Source organism: Pelodiscus sinensis, chromosome 24 (assembly GCF_052426305.1).
Source record: "Pelodiscus sinensis isolate ZL-2025 chromosome 24, ASM5242630v1, whole genome shotgun sequence".
In the NCBI taxonomy this organism is placed as follows: Eukaryota; Metazoa; Chordata; order Testudines; family Trionychidae; genus Pelodiscus; species Pelodiscus sinensis.
Window position 1 is genome coordinate 13,274,603 of NC_143075.1, and position 22,034 is coordinate 13,296,636.

The window sequence follows — 22,034 nt, forward strand, 5'->3', positions numbered from 1 at the left end:
AAGTATGTTTTATCAAGTATATCTTTCTGTTTTGTTTTAAAAAAAATATTTTTTTTTAAGGCGATGATTTGATTTTTGTGTCCTGGAAGGTAACAGGATGTCTTTGTGTGTCTGCCTAGCCTTGGAAGTCAGCTATCAGAGACATAGTTTGTTTTTCTGTGCTTTTTGCTTCTTTTTTCAAGCTCTCTTGGGGCATAAGAGCTTCGGATACCTGTGGGGAAGGAATTCAAGTGTTCCTTCCTGTTTTTCAGGGTTAAATCACTTGATAGTAGCAGCTACCCCCCAAAGTTGGTAAATCTGTGACTCTGGGGAGTTTTTGTAAGCAGAGCCTCGAGAGGCAAGGTATTTAAGGTTCCTTGCAGGCCCCCATTTTTTGCACTCAGAGTGCCACAGTAGGGAACAGCCCTGAAAGGGCCTAAAAGACAGAGACTAACGATATGACTCTCTGGAAAGCTCAGAGGAAAAAGAGTTAGAATTTTTTTAAAAAATGTTAAATCACTTTTTGTGGGCATTGTGGAAGAAACAAGTTATAAGGAGTGATTTGAGTGGCGATAGGATGGCAAATGGAACTTTTGGAAGGGGAAATCCCTGGATTAGATGGGGCATGTCTTCTTACTATATATTTTAGAAATGTGCATCTGTCTGTCTGTCCATCCGTCAGTCCATTTGTTGAAGAACTCTTCCTAAAAGGTAAAAACTAGGACCACCACATTTGGTATACACCTTTCCCTTATCATAACTGAAAGCAAGGTGTTTGGCTGTTGCAAGACAATGGACCTGGAATTCAATTGTTTTGCATAAAATGTAAAGGAAGAGGTCTGGTAAGAGGGAGTTATACTGTAGAATGACCATGGCAGGGGATGGGGGAGGCAGCAGAGGCCAGAGATTAGGACTGGGACAGATATAACCCCATTGGGCCAGTAGGGGGCAAGGGTGCAGAAAGGGACCAGCTATCCACTATGTATTTTACAGAGTTTATCTGTTTTTGTTTGTCTGTCTGTCTGTCCCCCAGCCAGGAGACATGCACCCATCCCCGTCTCTTCTTTTATAGACCTCTATCATATCCCCTCTTAGTCTCCTCTTTTCTAAACCTGAAAAGTCTCAGTTTTTAAATATTTATTTCAGATGTGACATAGCTGTTACAACCAGGATGTCAGAAAAGTTGTCCCTAAATACAGCAACTATTTTGTTTAGGCTAAAAAGAAAGCGGGGAAGGTACCTTAGATGGAAAGAGGAGAAAAAAATAACCTGTTAGATCTTGTTATTTCTATCAGTCCAAACTAATCATATAGGTACAGGGGCAAAGTACTTTAAAAAATTAACAATCTTCTTTTCAACACTGCAGTGAAGTGGGTGAGTACTATATTGTCCTTCCCACCTCACAAAATGTTATGCTAAGTTTGTGAGTTGTCCAAAGTCAAGGAAGGGGTTGGGAAGAGAGCTGGGGAAAGTTCTTTGAGACAGGGAATGTAATTCACTATGGCTACGTCTACACTGCAGCTTTGTGCTAGCAGAGAGCATGCTAATGAAGAGCTCATTAGCGTTTGCTACGCTGTCATTTGCATATTCTCTGCCGATGCTTTTTGCGCAAACACAAGCAGCATAGATGGGTCCGTTTTGCGCAAAAAAAGCCTTTTGCGCAAGATCCTTATGCTTTGGGATCTTGCACAAAACGGTTTTTTTGTGCTTGTTTTTGCACAAAAACCTCTTGCACAAAAAGCATCGGCAGAGAATATGCAAATGACAGCGCAGAAAATGTTAATGAGCGCTTCATTAGCATACTTTCTGCCAGCAAAAGGCTGCAGTGTAGATGTAGCCATATATGTTTGGGCCTAATACCGTGGGGCCCTGATCTGCTTAAAGCCACTGTGCCCTAATGCATTATAAACAACATGTAGTAATAGTTGTAATATTTGTGAATTCCTTGCTCTCGTTATCACTTAAACGATGCTTCTGTGAAACATACCCATCATGTTTAACAATATGTTTAATAAACTTAAAATCTTTCAAAAAATTATTTTTGGACCAAAGTTTGAGTACAAAATATCTTTCTTCTACCAAAGATGGTTCCCTTTCCTCCCACCACTGCCCCCTGGGACAACAGTTGCAGTTTTCCCAGCTGCTGTGTAAACACGTGCCTCTTCATGAATTTTTCGGGTGGAAAGTCCCCTAGTTCACCAATGGAAATTTCATCCTTTTAATAGCTAAACTAACAGTTTTTGTCTTGCCAAAACACTTTTAAAAAAAAACGAAAGTCTTTTCACATAACTACCACTTCTTCCTCGGCCCTTTAGTATCAGTGACTCATGCAATGGCCTTTGGTGCTTATTTCTGATTTATAAGTGGCTTTTCAAGTGGTGGGAAAACTTCAAAACTTCTCGTAACTTTTGGCACTAGCACCTATCCATTCATTTGCCACTGTGCATAGTTTCTGGTTTAGTTTGTTACATAGTGGGTGTGGTTCTTTCTTGTAAAAATTCAGCATAAGACACCTTGAACTTTAAATGTTTTTAAAAGTAACCATCCACTGCAAGCAATCTTTCCCAGTTCCATAAGCCCTGATCCTGAAAGCAGTCCTGTGTAGGCAGACACTTGCGCTTGCATGGGTTTAACAGGACTCTGCATATCAGAGTCCATCCACACAAGGAGCTTGAGAGGTCTGGGGCCTTAATGGAAACGATTAATAAGTCCCCCCTACCCCCGCCAAATTCCAGAGCTATGAGGTCCAAGAGGAATTTAAGTATTAAAACACAAGGCAAGCTTTCTCTAAAGCCTTCGCTTTACATTTGGGTAACCACTTTTACATGCCTTATTACTTTTAATATCAGACAAGGGCTATATAACACCCCCACAGTAATTTTAAGAATAAATACCTTGGTTTATTTGAACAAACTGTTGTAGCACCTGATGGAAATTTGTGATTTTACGGGTCACTTATTTTCTGTAAAAATACTCCCAAAAATTTAAGCTGTAACCAATGAAAGGAAAGTTGTAGCATCTGTTTAATGCTTGTCAACCGCATCTTCAAAAAGCCTCAGCAAAAGAAAAGTGTGTGTGTAAGAAGCGTTCCTGACACGTGGGGGAAGAGGTTGGTACAATATTTAAAGGAATAAAGAACTTAATATTATTTTCTATGTTCACATACTAATGTATTCATCTCGACAGCACTGCCCTTAGAGGATCTCAGTTTACAATATAGACATTAAGACATTAAGTCCTGGAAGATTTGGAAGTAGTTTCATCCCTATTTTGCATGAGGAAACTGAGGCACAAACAGACAAAGTGACTTGCCTAAGGTCACAGAATCAGTGTCAGTCCTGGGATTAGAACCCATGAGCTCCTGACTCCCTGTTCCCTCTGTGGAAAGGTTAAACTAGCTTTCTTAAAAAATGATTTGTTTTTAAACTGTTTTGCCTTTTGGTTTAGAAGTGAATAACTGACACTGTATGCCAGATGCTGTTAGTGCCTTCTGTATCAACAGAACTGGGTCAGTGGCTTTTCTTCCCCTTTTTTAAATATGTGGCTAATAAATTCCACTCTGTGCTTTGGAGTGCTGTTCCACTGTCTGTAACATCAATGCAGAAGTCAGCTTATTTTTTCATTTGATGTTCTACTTTGGCACACTCACCCAGAGCTGGTTTCACCAACAGGGTTTTAAAAGGTGCATACAAAGAGGATATCAACCATAGCCTGATGGTTCCTTTCTCATTTTACTAATCTCAATAAGTTTGGGGGACATTTTTACTTAGAAGCCCTGTGCTATCATCAGTGATCAATAAGATAGAAATCTCAGCTGTTTTGTAAATTGTTTCATCTAATTCAGATTAGTCCTTGCCGCTTATTTTTCTTCTAATTAATATTTTTGTGTTCATAGTTACTACAGCCTGTTACTATTGATGATCTGCACACAAGAAGCGGTGTCAACAATACCATCCGAGTTATGTATGATTAGAAAAGGAGATGGGCTGGCCATGTAGCAAGACTGAGACACAACAGATGGACAGCACGTATACTTCATTGGTATCCACGAGACGTAAGAAGAACAAGAGGAAGGCCTCCGGCACATTGAGTGGATCTTTATGGACGATTCATGGAAGGACATGGATGAGAATTGCACAAAACAGGATGGGGTGGAAAAGTTGCAATCTGCATGGGTGGCGAAACTATCCACATTGATGAAATCACAGATCTTCCAAGTATTCCAAGTAATATTTTTGGGGTAAGTTGTGTAGTCTTTTTAAATCCTCCATGTCCACTATCCAGTGTTGAACAGTGTTTCCCCTAGGAATAAACATTAAAGTGTGCCATTCTGGTTCTTGAGACAGAGAAAGTGTTTTTCTTACCTTCCTTCTTCCTGCCGTTTCTATATCCTGTTTGTTTCAGCACGTGTTTCAGTTGAAGGATGCCTGTGGGATGAGACTGCATGAAACTTCTGCTTGCCACCTGCAAGACATTTTGTTTACCATTGCCCATGTTCAGGGTTGCTAGATTCTGCTAGTTTCATTACATGTAGGTTTTTTTCCTATCGGTATTACAAAAGTGACACACAGAAAGCCAGGGCACATGAAGTGAGGTGTGTGCTGATTGTACACAACATGGATTCTGAGAGCCGTGCGTTCCTTCGGCATCAAATCAAAGTGATGCTTCGCTTCAATTGGCACCCTGAAAATTCTAGGTACACAAGCACAGTTAGCAAAATCACTCTATCCTGGGAGACTTTCTCGGTTAGGACAATCTTGCGGCCCACTGAGCTCATGGAGAGCCACTGATGTGGTCCCACTCACTAGCTTAGGTTGCTTATTGCTGCCCTAAGGACTACTGAACTTCTTTCTCATTGTTCTCAAATGCATCCCTTAAGTGATAATTGACCAACACATTTCAAATTCCTTCCAGTTATTCACGTTTGTTCATTCATTCCATTGCCTTCTCAAGACCTTAATTACTCACCTCCTTGAATCTATTAGTAGTTTGGTTAGGTTTCCTTTAATTTCACCACTGCTCCCTGTACAAGGGATTTATACCACAGTAAAACAAAACAAGCACTTTAACTCTGTGACTGAGTACCCAACTGGGACTTGCAAGACCTGGTTCTATAACTTACTCTTTTGCTGTTTGTCTCTATGAGTTTGGGCAAGTCATTTCTTTGTGCCTTAATTTCCCTCTCTATTTAAAAAAAAGAGGTAGGAAGAAAAAATTACAATGATTTTATAATATTTTGAGAGCTATGATTTTGAGAATATTTTGCAAAGGAAACATGTTAGGTATTTTTATTAATACAATACAAAATTATCACATGCAGCAAAATGTATATCTGTCACTATCAAACAGACTTGGATTGGTCACAGATTAATCTGAATCTTGCCAGATAAGTTCGATCTGTTATTGTGCCTATATTAGACAAAGTGCAGAATTTAATTGCTTTGGAATTTGGGCGGGGGGTGTTTGCACATCTGTGTAGTGCAATTCTGGACACTCTCACCTGTGAAAAGGTTAACTTGTAAAACCAGCAGCTTTTGGTAGGTGGTTGGTAAGTGTCTTGCTTCGGGGTTTATAATCAGCCAATGAGCCTTTATTCTGGTGTGCTACCATGCTGTTGATGTGATAGCCATAATAACAATGGGCTTGAATTTCAAATTTTGGAGCCTGATCTGAACATCCCCAAAGTTCAGGAGAGTTTGGCTCTGGGTTCTGGTTCAATCCCTTAATAGTTTTTTTCCCCCTATATCATTAGTCTGGTCTGGGTGATGGAGGTGGGATTCAATTAGCTCTACTTCCTCCCTGCTTTCTGTAGGGACTGTCTGAAAATGTTTATGTATGAAGCTGTCAGTAAAGTCCTTGATGGATTGCTCTACTGTGGCATTTTAGGCGCTTAAAGGAGAATAGGGAAGCCGTAGATGTGAGAATGCATGTTCACAGCAGTCTGAGGAAGACTGTGCTACACAGATGTGCTAACTATTCCTTATCCCCGAACATCTGCTATAGAAAACACATTAAAGCCATTCCCAAAATTTTCAGGCAACTCTCGTAGGCTCTGTTCTGTGTTCACGTCCCTAACCCAGAAGAGAGTACAGGGTGACTCCAAAGTAAGAATGAATGCAAAAGGCAGGAGTGTATCAGGAAAACCCATTGACTTGTCTTTAAGATGGAAAAAGAGTCAAGAATAATGGTCATAAAATCTTAAAATACCAGTACTGGTGCCCTGTCCATTGCCTGGCTATGAGAGTCTCTGTACTTCAGAGAACCTTAACTTCGGTGTGTTTGTATGGTCAGAGGTGAGCTCTGAAGTTGCCAAGACAGTGGATGGGTCTGTGACTTCCAGACTGCATTCATGTTATTTTGAAATAACAAGGCGAGCATCTACACAGCAAACCCATTATTTCAAAATTATTTTGAAATAACGGGCTTCTTATTTTGAAATAATAAACCCTCATTTCATGAGGAATAACACCTATTCCAAAACTGCCATTTCAACTTAGTGGTAGTGTGGATGCTCCACTGTTGCTATTTTGAAATAGCTCCTCCCCAGCGCCATTCAAACTACTCCCCAGTGCTTCCTGGGGCTCCAAATCGAGGTAGCACATCCACATTAGGGGAGCTTACCTCAGACTAATGTTGAGACTTCCCTGCAGTATGGACGTGCTATTTTGAAATAGCTCTTTCCAAAGATATTCTTCCAAAATAACTTATTTTGAAATACCCTTGTAGCATAGACATACCCAGACTTTAAAGGACCATCATGATCATCTAGTTTGACCACCTGCTCACCCTACGCAAGCCCTGATCCTGCTACGAATCCAGTGGCAAAACTACCCTTTTGACTTCAATAATAATAATGCTTTATTGATTGCCGAGTTCTTCCATAGCGCTTTAATTACAGCAGGATCCAGCTACCTTTGCAGAAACATTGGACATGTATGACTGGTGCAAAATGCGGTTGCCTGCCTGTTTCATGGTGCTAACCACATGAGGAAAATAGTAGCAATTCTCCAAAAAGTACTCGGGCTTCCTGTTTGCTTTGTGGTGAAATTAAACATGGCTTTTTTTTCTTTTTCTTTTTTTCCTGGCTATTGAAGCTTTAACACTGGCAGTTGTGGGTAGAGGTTATAAATAAAATTATATGTGATACTATTATAAAGCCGTTTGGAGGTTGGGTCTTTGGAGCCCATATGTAATTTCTCTCCCTATGTGCAGCTGTGAATACACTTGCTATCGGTTCCTGGTGCTGGGTTATAATAATGTTCTGCAGCTGTCCCCTGCCTGCCTACTTTGTTTAACCTTTAAAACTGGATTAGTTTATTGTCGGCTTAGCAGCAGAAATTGGTCTTGAGAAGGGATTTAAAGGAGGGCAGGTTAGCAGTTCTATGCATGGGTGGTGGGCAATGTTCCCTCTAATCTTTTCCAGCTTTATGTGGATTTTTTTTCCCCCATCCATGTGCGGAATACATTTTATTATGTGCACCAAAGGATGTGTGAATGTGCACCACTAGGAGAAACACAAATCTATCTGTGGGCACTCTGCTGATCAGCTGGGAAGCACTGGAATCTCTCCTGAGCTGCTGCAAAACCGCACAGCTTACAGGAAACACTGGCAGTGGGTATCATAGGCAGGGAAGGCTTTGCCTCCTGAAGTGGTCAGGTGGGGTCTGGCCCATGCTCCACACCCAGCAGGGCACCCTCCTGTTTCCTGTTCTGCAGCTCCTGCTGCACGATGGCCGTGGCTCCAGTTGTGCCACCTGTCCTTTGGCAGTCTGGACTGAGGAGGCTGGAGCCATGCTGCCCTGCCTCCCCACCTCCAGTGCTCTGGGACTGGCAGGGCTGAGGGCACTAGCATGGAGTGGGGGCCATCGACTGCAGTGCAGGGATCTGAGTAGAGTCCTGTATGGATACAAAAATTTGTATCCACGTCCATAGCCGCAAAAATGAGTCATGGATATCTGCATCCGCATCCACATCTGCGGATGCAGATACCCTCGGGTATAAAGCGGATATTTGTAGATTTGCAAGGCTCTAGATCTCAGTTTCAGACGGAGTTGGGTTGGGCGCTAGCCTCCCCCAACCTGGTGGTTCACATGCTACCCATGGCTGTATGGCTCCATTAAAAGAACATGTTCCGTGCCTATGGCGTGTTGTGGGAAAAGCAGACAAACTGGTGGGTATGACTGGCATCATCGTTTGGAACAGAAAGGCTAGGGGACAAAGAGACTAATCGGGGGGGCAGATAAGACTAGGGGGGCAGAACTGTAAAACGCCTTGAATGGTAAGATGAAAGGAATGGCCTGGGTTTGGTGGAAGAGGAGAACGAATTCAAAGAGGAGGATGTAATATACATGTGGTCACAAGATAGGTGTCTCTTGACTTGAAAATATTCCTCTCAATCTGACTTTGGTGATCATGCCGCACAGCCCATGATCCTACACAAGTTCTGTCTTTTATTTTCTGTATGTGGGAACACTGAGCTCTGGACCTTGTTTTACACCAGAAGGACTCAAGGCAAGGTATCTTGCAATATGGGCGAACAACAGCATGAGTTGGAGGGTTTTCATTGATACTTGCTTCCTGGCCCACACCAGTAGCTTCTTCTATCATAAAAGTAAACCGATCAGGCAAACAAATTGTGTCTTTAATGTTGCTTGTAAAAAAAGGTGGGTCTTTTTGGTTTGCTGGTAATGTTCTCGCTTGTGGCTATGTGCTTATAAAATACATGTTGTCCCCAGTTTAGAAACTACCATGCCCACTCAATCTCCAGAACAATCAGTTAATCACACACAGGTGTAGGCTTGAACAGTAGTTGCAAGAATGTCTGTTTTTCAGGGATTTCAAATAAACAAGAACAAAGTAGCTACATGGACTTGGCTCAGACTGGGTGTATACACAAAGTAACAACATGATCCTTTCACATCACATCCCCTTCCTACTGATATGTTACCCTCACTTACTATAAAATTTAGCTTGTACATTCTCTGGGGCAACGAACCATGTTGTCTTTGTTTTTTCTGAAGCCCTAAGGATTCTTTTGATCTCTATGAAAGAATTAACTCTTCAATCACTGGAGTTATACAGAATATAGCGCGAACCAAAATTTGCCTCTCCTTTCTTTCTCCGTCCTGGAGTTCTCAAGTTCTTAGAATTGTGGGACTGTAACAATTTTTTTTTCAACTTCTCTCTCTCCCACAGCCTACATATTTTTCTTTGTCCAGTGTCATATAGGCAAGTGTTTTGTTCTTATCATGTGCTGCCCCAACCCCATGTTGGTGCCATCTCCCACTGCACATGTAATAAGCAAAAATAATTAATAGAAGGGCTGTTATCAAAAAGGAGAAGAGAAACCAGAATTCCCGTAAAGTCTGTTAACAATATCTGAACACGTTAGGGCCAACAGTTTACAAATGAGAGGCTCAGAATCTTAAAAGATTCAGAATAAAAATGTGACATTTGGATTTAAACAACATTAAAGACAAGATGTTCCATCTAACTTTTCTGATTGATAGTAACGTTTTGTTCTTATGCTAAGGCTGCAGTATTGCCAGCCCTAAATGTTAAAAGAGATTAGATTAAAAACAATTGGAGATTCTTGCTCAGTCACACACTTGCAGGAATCTGGGGCTTCAAGAAAAACATCAAGTATATTGAGATTCATGGTAAAATCACAAGAGCCGATAAGTGAGATTGGGATAATGCACTTACATGTATAACTTAAAATATATTCTCTTCTTACTCTGTCTATTGTATCACAAATAAAAACAAACAATAAAAAGAGGAGGAGAAAGAGGTAGGTCATTTGGGAACTAAATAAGGAAATAGGAATCAGGAAACATGGGTTTTATTATTGCTAGTTATTATTTAACACCCAATGCATCATATGTGTATTTTTAAACTGGAAGGAGGGGGAAGATTTTCAAATGCACTCATGGTAGTTAGGTGTCTAACTCCCATTACTTTTCAGTCAGAGTTAGCCGTCTAAATGCCATGTGTTCATTTGAAAATCTCTCCTTTGAGTCACTAACTCTCTGTTACAACTTAGCCAGGTTACAGACTCTTGTACCTCTCTTTCCCCATCTGTAAAATGGGGCTCATGAGAACTTCACGGGGGGTGTTCTGGGGTTTGATTCATTCTGTTTATACTTAGAGATCCTTGAACAAAAGGCACTGACTAAATGCAATGAGCTGTTATGAAACAGTAGCTGGAGTACCTGTCTACCACAAAGCTCTCAAATGCATCTCATTTTGATGGATGGCACTCATTTGAGTTACCTACTTTCCACACAGAGTTAGCATCCCCTCACATTTAATGTTGAAAATGACTGGCATTAGAAACACTAAATTGCGCAATTGAGATTGTAGAAAGCTATTTTCAGTAGAGGAATGAATCCCATATCAGTTTGTTTCCTGTGTGAATAATTTTGTGTGTGTGTGTGTGTGTGTGTGTGTGTGTGAGAGAGAGAGAGAGAGAGAGAGAGAGAGAGAGATTCTGATGTTAGTGCTACATTGTGTCTCACATTCAGGCCTTGGAAAGCTCAGACGTACTCTCCAGTCATTCCTCTCGCTTTCTAGTATAAGCTTGCAAGTGTGCATGGGACAAAATCTCCTCCTTTAACCGTCACAATGACGAGGATGGAAAAAATTAATGATGTTTTACTTGCCCTTCAAAATAATTTCTCCCGTTCTTTTTTGTTGTTTGTCTCACTTGCTTTCAATTAGGCTGCAAGCTAATGGAAAGATAGGGCCTGGTTCTCCCTCGCTCTGGGTTTGTTTGAGCACCTGGCAGGCCAGGGCCCCAGTCCTGGTAGAAGTTGCAATAGTAACAGATATAGACAGGTAGGCTACGTCTAGACTGGCATGATTTTGTGGAAATACTTTTAATGGAAAAGTTTTTCCGTTAAAAGTATTTCCACAAAAGAGCGTCTAGATTGGCAAGGATGCTTTTGCACAAAACATGCTTTTGCGCAAAAGCATCCATGCCAATCTAGACGCGCTTTTGTGCAAGAAAGCTCTGATGACCATTTTAGCCATCGGGCTTTCTTGTGCAAATATTAAGGTGCCTGTCTACACTGGTCCTCTTGCGCAAGTATTCTTGCACAAGAGGGCTTATCCCTGAGCGGGAGCGTGTAAGTATTCGTGCAAGAAGCACTGATTTTGTATATTACAAAGTCAGTGCTCTTGCGCAAATTCAAGCGGTCAGTGTAGACAGCTGGCAAGTTTTTGCGCAAAAGCAGCCACTTTTGCGCAAAATCTTGCCAGTCTAGAAGCACCTGTAGAGTTTTACAGAGCTATCGTGGCATCAATATTGTAAGCCTCACAGCAACAATAAGAGGGTGGATGAGCTGAACTGGATGGAACATTATATTCGATACCCAATTGGCATCAAAAGCTAAGTATGAGACAATTCCAGCCCACTCACTTAGCCTCGTTAGCACAGGCACTACAATTGACAAGTATTTTTTCCCGCTCTCCCTTCTTTTTCTGTTATAAATTGTGAGGTTCTCCCTTTATTCTCCACTCTGCTCATCTCTGGAAGTGGATTTTTTCCACAAAAGCTCATGATACTAATATCTATATCTATATATATTTGTTAGTCTCTAAGGTGCTACAGGACTACTCATTTTTTTAAAGTTACAGACTAGCTTCCCCTCTAAGGCTATGTCTAAACTTGTGGCTTCTTGCATGAGAAATACAAATGAGGCTAAGCATGGAATATCGCTGAGCCTCATTTGCATACCTAATGACCCGCCATTTTTGCAGAAGAGGCTCTTGCCAATTATTTTCAGGAATAACAGCATTGCACAAGAGGGTTTTTCTTGCACAAGAAGGGGCAGTGTAGACAGCTCCTTCTGGCACAAGAGCCTCTTCTGCAAAAATGGTGGCTCATTAGGTATGCAAATGATGCTTGGCGATATTCCACGCTTAGCCTCATTTGCATATTTCTCGCACAAGAAGCCACAAGTGTAGACATAGCCTAAGATTAATAAGAAGGTGGGGAAGTCTGGGAGTACTTTTTGCCTCTGAGAATTCCTTGCTCAGGTCAAAATCAGTCTAGATATTAACAAGGAGTCCAGAGGCATCTTGAAGACCAAGGGTGGGTCATAATTTTAGAAGGGGGGGGCACTTAAAAAATTTGTAAAGTGGCCGGGGCTGCCCTGGAACGGGCAGACCCAGGACACTTCTATGCTCTCCTGCCCACAGACACTGATTGGCCTGAGTATGGGGGAGTGCATGAAGTCTTTGCTCCAGCCCCCCTCCAGAGAGAATCCTGAGCTTTTCTGAACAGCTGTCAGTTCCCTCTTGGCACCTGCTCCCCCTGGGGGTGGGAGGAGATTTTGCGCACCCCCCCCCCCACCAGGTCAATCAGGGCCTGGGATGGGGGAGCCCATGAAATATCTCATTCCCTGCCCCCCCCAACTGTTCAGCTGTTCACTCAAAGCGCCTCCCGTCCCTGGTGGGGGAGGAGGCCCTGAAGGCCTGGGAGCAGGGGAGTGGCAGGGCATCTGTGGGCCAGATCCGGCCCGGGGAGGCTCTCTTGCCCACCCTTGTTAAAGAATAAGCAATGCAGGAGAGCATAAGCTTTCCCGGAAAAGGGGCAGAGCTGGCTTGGGCGCAGCTGGATTTGCCCAGGCTTTGGCTACGGTTCACTGTAGCCGCTTGGCTTTGCCCCCAGAGCCGGGTAGTAGAGATGTAGCCCTGTTAGTCTGGCCTTGCTGAAACAAAAGACAGGACTAGGCAGCACTTGCAAGACTAACAAGATGGTTTATTAGGGGATGAGCTTTCGTGGGCCAGACCCACTATTGGATCTGAGGAAGTGGGTCTGGCCCACGAAAGCTCATCCCCTAATAAACCATCTTGGGAGTCTTTCAAGTGCTGCCTAGTCCTGCCCACAGCTGGGGGCTTTGCCGGGGCCTCCTTTCCTCCTGCAGCACTTTGCAGACGCTCCCTGCCGCCAGACCGGCTCTTTGCAGCTGCTCCCTCCCGCAGCGACATCCCTGGGCGGAGCTGCGCGCTGGGGACCGGCCCCTCGCTCCCCCTCCCGGACGGGGAAGGCGGCTGCAGCCGCGTCGGCTGCGAACGAGTCTCCGAGACTAGGTCCATGTCGCGCGGGGAGAGCAGGAGTCCGGCCAGGAATGGACCCCGGAGCCGGGTTTGGCAGGTCAGCGGAGGGAGAGTTGGGGAAAGGGCCCCCCCGAGGGGCGCAGCCAGACCCGTGCGGGAGAGGGGAGCGCGCCCCAAGAGGGAAATGCCCCCTCTTCCTTGTACCCCATTAACCGAGCCGCCCGCCTCTACGCAACCTCCCTCCCCCCAGCCAGGCGCCTCTCGCCGTGGTGGGATCCACCTCCCACTCTAGCGGGCAAAGCTGCCACTGTCGCTGTCTTCCCCAGAGCCGCCCTTCGCTCCTGTTGTCTGCTCCCCTTTTCTGATGCTCCGTTCAGAAGCTGTGCGCTGAGGCAACCCCCCCCCCCTTCTTTGGCTGCTTCGTGCCAGATCCTCTTTTGCTGGGGGTCGCAGTGAATATTTCATTTTCACCGTAGGCAGCCTCCCCGCTGTAGTGGGTCACTACAAGATGTCTCACCCCATCAAGAATTCAGTAACACTGCCTAGAACACGCAGCTTGCCAAGTGTCAGTTGTTAAGATGCCTTTGCGACCCCTGGCTCGAAAAATGAACAAGACAACCTGGGATTAAAGTCGGGCTCTAATTTAAAATCTGCTTCTCTCCATCTCCTAGAGTAGCCATTTAATATTCTTGCCTTGTGACTTTTTTATGCCCCTGCATGTTTGTTATGATTTATTGCATCTAATGTAGCAAGACAGGTTCTAGGATATGACATAACATTCTCCAGCAAGATCCTCCTACTTCCTTTGACTGCCTTGGAGTCTCAGTGTTGTGTTGAATTGTTTTTGTGTTTTCTGATATTATGAAGGGAGTTTGTTTCCAAAGCCTCCTAAAAGATTGGGAGGTGCGTTTGTTGTGAGAGATAAAACACTCATGAGGCCTTGTATCATTTTGTGTCTGAACAATTTTGACTGTAGTGATTGTTTTAGACTGGTCTTGTTGGGATTTAATAGTTAGTGGGTTTTGCTACAATAATTGTTGAAACAATTGGAAGAGTTTGCCCCTAAAAGAGGCATTCTGTTTAGATAAGCTAAACTGTTTGATACCCAAGTTCAATATTTGCTTAACAATGAGTCTTACAGTTGGTTGTCATACTCTTCAGAAACAAATAAACAAAACAAAAAAGGAACAATGCTTTTTATAGCAAGTGTTTTGGAGGGAAGTACATTATATAAATTATATTTTTGTAATGGTGAGGGGGAGAGGGGGAGGAAGTTATCATTGAAGAGGAAGGGCTAGAGGGACCAGACATGTTTCGCTTCCCAATGTTAAGTTTTTGGGTCCATTTCTTATATGTCATATGATTTCTTTCTGCTCCCCCTTCTAGACCATTCACAGCTCTTTTCTGTCCTTTAAATGTATGCAAACTAGAGAAGAAGGTCCTTTCAGATACACCCTCCCCTTACAATGGCGTATAGTCATCACTCTCCCAAAATCTAATAGATCTTAAACCCAGAAAGGATACATTGTAATTAGTAGGGATGTTTGATATCAGATAATTGAATAGTTGAGTAACTGCATGAATTCTTATCCGTTACTCAACTATTCTGTAGTCCCTAGGGGTAGGGCCAGCAGTCAGTGAGCTCCAGCCCCACTCTCAGGGAGCCCCCTGCTAGCCCGCACTGCTGCCTCTGTATCAGAGGCAGCAGTGCAGGGTGCCAGGTGGGAAACAGTCTGCAAGAGGAGCCAGTTTAAAAACCAGCTCCCCGTGCAGACCAGCTGCCTGATGCCCTGCACTGCTGCCTCTGTATCAGAGACAGCAGTGCGGGGTGGCAGCAGCCCCTGTCCGTGGGGAGTCCAAGCTCCCCACAGAGCGAGGCTGCTCTGCGTCCCTCAGAGCAGTCTCTGTCCGCAGCGAGCCAGGGTCCACCGTGGACAGAGGCTGCTCCAGCAGCAACCCTTTCTGAATCAGAGGTTTCTCACTTGTGTGTGGCCCCCAATTAATTTTTCTGTGGGTGAGCGTTCCCTGACCTAAAAATGATTCCCTGCCCCTGGTTTAAAGAGTGTCTTTCAGAAAGGTATCCTGGCTTGATCTAAAGACTTCAAATGATGGAGAAAAGGGATATTTTGAGTAATTGACTAATCGAATAGTCGATGCAATTTGCATTGACTATTCGATTAGTCAGTAGGGCGCCTCCGCCTTTGAAGTGTGGCAACATCCCTAAGGCTGTTGCTACATTTCAAAGGCAAAAGTGCTGCAGGGAGCCCAGGGCCAGTGGGGCAGTCCTCCGCTGGCCCTGTGCTCCCCATGGCATTTCAAAGCGGCAGTGCCACATGGAGCCCAGGATCAGCTGGGGTCTCTCCCACTGACCTGGCATTAGGCTCCTCAGAGCATTTCAAAGTGGCAGTGCCCCATGGAACCCAGAATTAGATGGGGACTCTCCTGCTGACCCCGGGTTCCATGCAGTGCTGCCACTTCGAAATGCTGCATGCAGCCTCGGGACACCTCATCTGGCTCCAGGCTACACATGGTGTTTCAAAGCAGCAGCATCACATGGAGCTTGGGGTTTGGCCCCAGGCTTCATGCAGCGCTGCTGCTGTGACATACCCCCTCCTCTTCCCTCCACCTTGCTGCATCTTTCTGATAGAGGCAGCAAGGGGAGGCAGGGGAAGTGACTAGTCGACTTGACTATCCGATAAGCATTTGCTTATAGGATAGTCAACTAGTCATTCACATCCCTAATGGAGAATCCATTTCATTGCTTGGTAAATTGTCCCAGTGGTTCCTCCCTGTTAACAATTTGGGCCTTATTTCTGGTTTAATTTTGTGAAGCTTCAATCTCCAGTCATAGGATCTTGATATGCTTTTGTCTGTTAGATTAAAGAACTTTCTAGCAGCCTTTACAAAAATTCCACCACTTCAGAACATTAAGAAATCTGGAAGTAAATGGTTAAAGGATGCAGACAACTCCCAATTGCTATAAAATCCTCATTGTTCCCCCCTCTTGATTTATGCAACCTGCCCAGCCTTAATCTTGCCTTGTAATTAGTTTGCAAGCTTTTTGGAGGCAGTGTCTTCCTGTGTGTCTTGTATAGGTCCTCCTATAACAGGACCTCAATCTTGGGGCTTTAGGTGCTACTGCAATTCAAATATTGTAAGCCACTATTTTGATTTTCAGAAATTTTATCAGGTTACTAGGATATTAAGAAATTTTGGTTTTCCTAGTGTGAGGGAACATTATCAATATAGGAAATAAAATTCTCTTCTAAACTCTCCCACCCCAACTTCTGTCCTGGTGTGAGATCTAGCACAAGCAAATTTCAGGGGAATTGGTACACCCAACTTTTAAGTATCTCCAGTATCCTGAGCAGCTATTTTCAACCTTCATTTTTCAAGCATTGGGACTTCTGCCACTTGCTTTGGGAGACTGTTCTACAAGTCAATAGATATGGCCTTGGCCTTAGGCATTTTTTCCTGATACTCAGCCTAACTATTCCCATCTTCTTGCCATTATTCCTTGTTACAACTTTTGAATTATATGCTAAATCCCTTTCTTTTCCTGTTGTCTTCATCCTTCATGTATATGTATTGGTACCTTGCGCTTTAGTCTTTTTAACCTTTCCACATCCCAGTCCCTCCAAGCTTCCTAATTTATAGCTCTACATATTGCCGTGTTGCAATTCAGCTGTTGTACAGCTCTTGTTTAGTATAGTCAAACCTCAGTTTAATCTATTCTTTGTGTGATGATCAGGCTTCATTGTACATTAGTTTTCCAGTGTTTTGTAGCTTCTTAGGTGCTGAACTCCCAGTGGTGGCGTGTTATATGCAAGATCCAGTATAAATATTTGCTGTATCCTGTAAAGCCTTGTGTATATTGATGCCACCAGGAGATACTCTTATTCTCGTGAAAAGTCTGATGAAATATCAATAGTTTAGTGCTTGGAAAATGTTCTCCTCTAACAGAGGAGCCCTAAGAATTTCCTGTCATATCCCCTCTCAATTTTATACCCCGTCTAGCCTCGCAGTGCACTATGCTGAAGTGACTTTTCTTTTGGTGAATGAGGACAGAATGAGGCTGATTCCTAAATGGCCCTCTGCTCTCAGATTCCTGTTCTGCACCACTAGCTAGAAGGAGCTTGTCCCGTTAAGACGTTAGCCTCTTCTTCCTTTTTTCCCCGACGCTTCCACGTTTATCATCCTGCAGATTGCCTGCAACTATTAGAAGTGGCCCACTGATTTTTGCTGCTGGCCAACTATAGCCATCATAGAATAGCCTCGAGAGGTCATCAAGTCTAGTCCCCTGTCCTCACGGCAGGACCAAGCACCATCATTCTAGACCAGTGGTATGAGTACCCTTAGGGGTACTCGAGAGAAGTCTGGGAGGTACGTCAACACAACTGAAATTTGGAGAAAACTGAATTTTTGTTTTAAGTTTTACAGCGCTTTATTATCTTTGTACTTTTTACACCCAAAAATTTTACTACCAGCCTGGCTATGATTAAGTTGTTTAAACAAATGTGCTGCAATGGTAGAAAAAATGTGTGTCTGAAAACTGTAGGTACTGGGGGTACTTAAATTTTTTTTTTGAAAAAGGGGTACTTTATTAAAAAAAAAAAAAAGGTTGAGAAGCACTGTTCTAGACCATCCCTGATAGATGTTTAAATGACCTGCTCTTAACAATCTCCAATGATGGAGATTCCATAGCCTCCCTAGACAGTTTATTTCAGTGCTTAACCATAGGTAGGATGTTTTTCCTAATGTCCAAACTAAATCTTCCTTGCTGAAGTTTAAGCCCATTGTTTCTTGTCCTGTCCTCAGATAGGGTAGCCAGGTGACCGGTTGTGAACCAGACAATCCGGTATTTGAGACAGTCTGGTATTTCTGTCCAGGAAACAAATTGAGAAAATACTGGACATATAAATGTCCGGCATTTTCTAATTAAGTAAGTTTTATTATTATCTTGAGTATCAGTATATAGAGTATATAGATGTGCTCACACTGCGTGAACGTGTCTACCAGCCAGGCAGTACGCAACTACACAGTAGAGAGGAGGGGGGTAGGGGCAGGGCCGGGCCAGGCCAGGATGGAATCCCCAGGGCTGGACTCACCCGTGAGCCCCGCTGGGACTGTGCACGGGACGGGCAGCACCTCGGGATCTGCGTGTGTCTGGGCCAGCCCCTCTCCCCACTCCCCCCGGCCCTCTCCTGGCCAGTCCTGCTTCCCTCTAGCAGGTTCCTCTCCCCAATCTGCCCCGGCCAGCCCCGCTCTCTGCCAGCTAGTTCCCCCCCACCGTCCTCCCAGCCAGCCCTGCTTCCCCTAGCCCCCTCCCAGCAGCCCTGCTTCCCGCCAGCTGGTTCCTTCCCCTGATCTCCTCTGGCCAGCCCCACTCCCCCATCCCCTCCTGGCCAGCCCTGCTTCTTGCTAGCCATTCTCCCCGTCCCCCCTCCCCGATCTCCCCTGGCCAGCCCCGCTCCCCTCCCTGCTGATCCCCACCCCCATCTGAGATCAAATGTGTCCGGTATTTTTTTGAAACCATCTGGTAACCCTATCATCAGATGTTAGGAGAATAATTTTTCTCCCTCCTCCTTGTAACACCCTTTTAGGTACTTGAAAGCCGCTATCATGTTCCCTCTGTCTGCTCTTTTCCAAACTAAACAGATCCAATTCTTTCAGTCTTCCCTCATAGATCATTTTTTCTAAACCTTTAATAATTTTTCTTGCTCTTCTCTGGACCCTCTCCAGTTTATCCACGTCTTTCCCGAGAAGTGGTGCCCAGAACTGGACACGGCACTCCCATTGAGGCCTAAGCCTTACCGGGTTTGAGAGGAGAGCTGCGCTGCAAAACCCAGTTGTTAATGGCAACAGAGATGCTGCCTATTGTGTTCTTAGTTTGAATTATGGGGTTCAGTGGGATATAAGGTAGAAGGTCTTTTACAAACTGTGTAGCTCCCTTGTGTGTATATGTGTGTATCTGGCAGGAACCCAAACCAAAAGCTGTTGAGTCCTGCATGGTATAGTTAGAAATATGTGGAGGCTTTTTTCCTTTCACCAGTCAGATATGTTGGTTTTCTGGCTTTACCAGTGGCCCAGACAGAAACCGGAAGATTTATTTCAGAAAAATCATCTCTCTAATTGGATGCTTTAATTCAGCATCAGCTCCACCACACTCCAAATTGAGCTTAGTGGAGCAGGATTAATAATACCTTTCACTTCCCTTGTGCCTTTCATTCAAGAATCCCCAAAGTGCTTTACAAACAGCTAAGACTTGCAGCATCCCTGTGTGGTAGATTGTGTAATTTCTGGGGAAACCAATACACAGAGGAGTTAAATAAGTTCCTTACCCATGGTCACACAGTGAGGCTATGTCTACACAGCTTCCCTCTTCTGCAAAAGCCTATGCAAATGAAGCATGGATTAGCATATTGCTGTGCTTCATTTGCATAATTAATTAGGAGCCGTTTTTGCACAAGAGGTTTTTGCACAAAAAGGCGCCATCTACCCAGCAACTTTTTGCGCAAAGACCCCCTTTTGCGCAAGAGCCATTCTTCCTGAAAAAACGAGGAAGAACGGCTCTTGTGCAAAAACGGCTCCTAATTAATTATGCAAATGAAGCACAGCAATATGCTAATCCTCACTTCATTTGCATAGGCTTTTCTGGAAGAGGGAAGCTGTGTGGACTTAGCCTGTACAGTGTCTGAGCTGGGAGTAGAACCTGATTGTCCAAGCCCCTGTTGTAACCACTAATCTATACTGCCTTCTGATAGACGTGTCCTAAAGTAACAGTGACAACTCTATCACTTCACTTTGAACACATCTATTAGGCTGTGGCACCCAAAAATCTTTCTATCCAGACAAGACTCTTGGTTCCCTCTCAACAGCTAATTTTCCTTGCTGTTCTGCTGTTTTCTTTAACATCTCCAAGATATTCCCTCTGCCTCCTCTCTCAAACCCGTTGACAGTGTTTCAGTTCCAGGATGGTGCATGATGTTTGGCTTTAGACTTCTTTTTCTAAACAATTCCCTGATGGCCACATTTCCCCTGCATGTGCTTGAGGTTAGATTCAGGGATCTGGTATTTCACCTATATTTGTGTATTACTGTAGTTTGATAGTCTTCTTCCTATTTATTCTGGTTCAGGAAGCCCTATAATACAACAGCCTGGTATCACCATGCATATGGACTTCTTTTCTATCTGACAGCTCCTTCCCCCATTAGCCATATACACAAACAAGGTTAGCTCCCATCCAGATTACATTAACAGAGCTCTGCTTCCCATTACTTTTCCCCATGAGCCTCTAATGGCTGTCTGTGTTTGTGTGGGCAATGTAAAGTCTCCGCTTGGGAGACAAGAGTTCCTGTATATGAGAGAGATTTAAACCAAAGGGAAGAAGTGAATGCCTTGGGCCTGAGCTTGTGGTCTTTCTGAAGATAAAATTCCCTTTGATTTCAGTGAAGGGTTTGATCTGCAGGACTGAGACATCAGTCAATACAATATCAAATCCACTCTGTGTGGCTCTCTCATGAGACTCCATAGTAAGCACACTGATGTTCCTCATTGGAATTTTTTGACATTAGAAGATACTGAGCAAGCAATGAATAGCATCAGCTCTTCTGGTAGCAAGGCAGAGGGAACATTACCTAGAGTTTGGAACAAACTACTGGCGTTCCGGACTCCTGATTTAGTTCTTGCTCTATCATCCGTGGCAAATTGAGTTGGTCGCTCTGCCTCCGTTTTGTAGTTTGTGTTTGATTAGCAACCTACGAAGTAGGTAAATAAAGGGGATTAATTGTCAAGTGCTTAGATTTTTAAATCAAAGGCACCAGGGAGACATTATTGCAGATAGGATTCTATATAAACAACAAAAGAATGACAAACAGTAGTAGTGAAGGAATGCAGTGAATTCACCAGTAGACTATAAATGATTGATGTATAGAATATAAACTGGGTTAGATAAATAGGATTTCCACATCACCTCCTTTCCTTGAATTTATTTTGAGTCAAAGTAAGTTTCAAAAAATGATTGGCTAAATGGACTAAAATGGAGTAGAAAACGTAAATGAGGATTTGAGGAAATTAGCATAGATTTAATAATTAGGGCTGTCAGTTAACACGCGTTTATGTCTGTGATTAACGCAGGGCAAAATTAACGCGTGGAAAAAATTAATGCACGTTAATCACAGGCGTTTTGTGTGTGCAGTGCTGCCCCTTTGAAATGCTGCAGCAGTGTTTCAAAGAGGCAGCGCTGTACAGCTGACCCCGGGCTCCCAGTGGCGTTTCAAAGGGGCAGCACTATGCGGAGCCTTGGATCAGCACTATACGCTTTGTATTTTGTGTTGTAATTGAAATCAATATATTTGAAGATGTAGAAAACATCAAAAATATTTAAATAGATAGTATTCTTATTATTGTTGAACAGTGTGATTAATTTCAATTAATTTTTTTAATCGCTTGACAGCCCTTTTAATAATTATGTATGGATTTTTATTACCAGAGTACCTCAGTGCCCTAGCCATGGACCAGTACCACACTGGGTGCTGTAACAAAAAGTCCCTACCCGAAGGAGCTTACAATTGAAGCATAAGACGAGACAGCAGATGGATGTGGGTAGATGAGGGTGCAAAAGTGAACAGTGAGACAGTATTCATCACCACAATAGGCACACCAACAGTCAGTGTTGCTGCTGTTGATTTTTCTGTTGGTATCATGGCAAAGGAGAGAGTCAAGGAGGGATTTGAAAGTGAATAATTGGATAGCATTGCAGCTTTGGACTGAGAGCACCTCTCAAGCATGTGGGGCAGCAAGGGAGAAAGCACAAAGGTGCCTGTTTGAAAATGTAACAAGAGGGCAGGGACAGCTGGCATCATGGGTGGATTGGAGATGAGCATCAACAGCTCGGTGCCAAACGAGAGAGGGCAGGGAGGGAGGGGGTTGACTGTGAAGGGCCTTAAAAGCGAAGACAAACGGCTTCTATTTGATGCAATGGAGGAGTACAG

The 22,034-nt window shown here is 43.7% G+C and overlaps 1 protein-coding gene across 2 annotated transcripts in view; it reads left to right on the plus strand.

The window, feature by feature from the left end:
• The first annotated feature begins 3,884 nt into the window (after positions 1-3,884).
• PIK3CD (phosphatidylinositol-4,5-bisphosphate 3-kinase catalytic subunit delta) overlaps positions 3,885-22,034 on the plus strand; it is a 73,364-nt gene continuing 55,214 nt past the window's right edge. Inside the window, exon 1 of one of the 2 annotated variants that reach the window (XM_075906079.2) lies at positions 3,885-4,219. The gene's annotated coding sequence lies outside the window, so the exon portion shown is untranslated. Of the gene's footprint in view, positions 4,220-12,979; positions 13,139-22,034 lie in introns of those variants that run through there. The other variant, XM_075906078.2, reaches the window with a different exon arrangement.